This window comes from Sinocyclocheilus grahami, unplaced genomic scaffold (assembly GCF_001515645.1).
Source record: "Sinocyclocheilus grahami isolate Dianchi unplaced genomic scaffold, SAMN03320097.WGS_v1.1 scaffold680.1, whole genome shotgun sequence".
Lineage (NCBI taxonomy): Eukaryota > Metazoa > Chordata > Actinopteri > Cypriniformes > Cyprinidae > Sinocyclocheilus > Sinocyclocheilus grahami.
Window position 1 is genome coordinate 690,453 of NW_015505859.1, and position 1,340 is coordinate 691,792.

A 1,340-nucleotide genomic window follows, 5' to 3' on the forward strand; every position below is an offset into this window, starting at 1 on the left:
TAGATTCACTTTCGCCAGAAAGTCGTGTATGCCTAAGGTTAAAAATAAATGATGTTTATAGTGAATTATATAAATGGTCTTATTTTTACGGTTTAGTTTTAATCCAAATGATGCGTGTGCTAAGTGAGTGAAAATTAAAGATCACACAACAGAATTGTTGACAATGTTGATGTATTTGGTCTTGGTGGAATAGATCTGTTACGCTGCTGCTGCTGCTGTACCGAGTACCGAGACTTGCTACTGCCAATACATCCACAACATGCTGCTGTGAGCATGTAAGAAATATTGCTGCTGCAAATATAACATACATGAAATTACCCCCATATAGCATGCATGAATCACCTCGTAGCAGATCTATACAGGTGGAGCTGGGGAAGGGGGAGGGTTTCTGAAGCAAGCTGCAACTGCTACGGACAGATCTATTCCACCAAGACCAAATACATTAACATTGCCATGCCAATCCCTCCGAGAGTTGTCATGACAGAAATAAACATTAAACATTAAAGATTGTTTTTCATTGTTAGTTCATGATACTTAACGCATTGGTACACTACACAAAAAAATTATGTAGAAACAATTTTCACTCAGAAATTGCTTGTAGATTTTTACAAATAATTACAAAGAAATGACAAGTAACACATTCAATGAAATGTGAAATTTTGAAGTAGAAAGATTGAAATAGTATTTTCTTGTAAAACAAACTCCAATCATCTTTGTTTTATTTACAACTTTGAAAAATAATTTTTTACAGTGTACATTGTAAGTCGTTACCATTTCCCATATATCAACATCAGTCTAAGCTGCTGATTTGGCAATTCAAATGTAGCTGTTTTTGTTATGCCAATGAATCATATTGAAACGGATAGAGAGGGAGAGGGAGGAGACAAAGAAGGAGAGTTTGAGTGAGGAAGTCTGAGAGAAGGAGGGAGAGAGAGAGGGAGGGAGGGAGAAAGAATGCTATGATGTCACACCAGTAGTGCATTCAAATACAAAAGCAGCTGAGAGAAAGACACACACACACACACACACACACGCTGCAGCCTGTTTCACTAACACAACTCCACAGCACACTTCTCCAGCTCTGAATGTGAGTACTATAGTTCACTTTTCTCTCTCTCAGCACACTTCATCAGCACTCAGCAGTCTCTTTGTCCTCATCTTTACAGCTTTTTTCATTCTCTCTTTCTCTCAATCTCTCTGTATCCTCTCTCTCTCCCATGTGCTGAAGAACTGAGACTGTTTTGGTTAGAGTTACTCTAGAGTTCTCTCCTGCTTTGTTTCTTATAGTTGCTCTTTTGCCAACTTCCAGAGTATTTTGTGCTGTGAGTCTTTGTGTAAAT

At 38.0% G+C, this 1,340-nt stretch overlaps 1 protein-coding gene across 1 annotated transcript in view; it reads left to right on the plus strand.

Moving 5' to 3' along the window:
- Positions 1-1,009: 1,009 nt before the first annotated feature.
- The window catches only part of LOC107559266 (SH2 domain-containing protein 4A-like), a 19,765-nt gene continuing 19,434 nt past the window's right edge, over positions 1,010-1,340 (plus strand). Inside the window, exon 1 of the mRNA XM_016243018.1 lies at positions 1,010-1,087. The gene's annotated coding sequence lies outside the window, so the exon portion shown is untranslated. The remainder of the gene's footprint in view (positions 1,088-1,340) is intronic.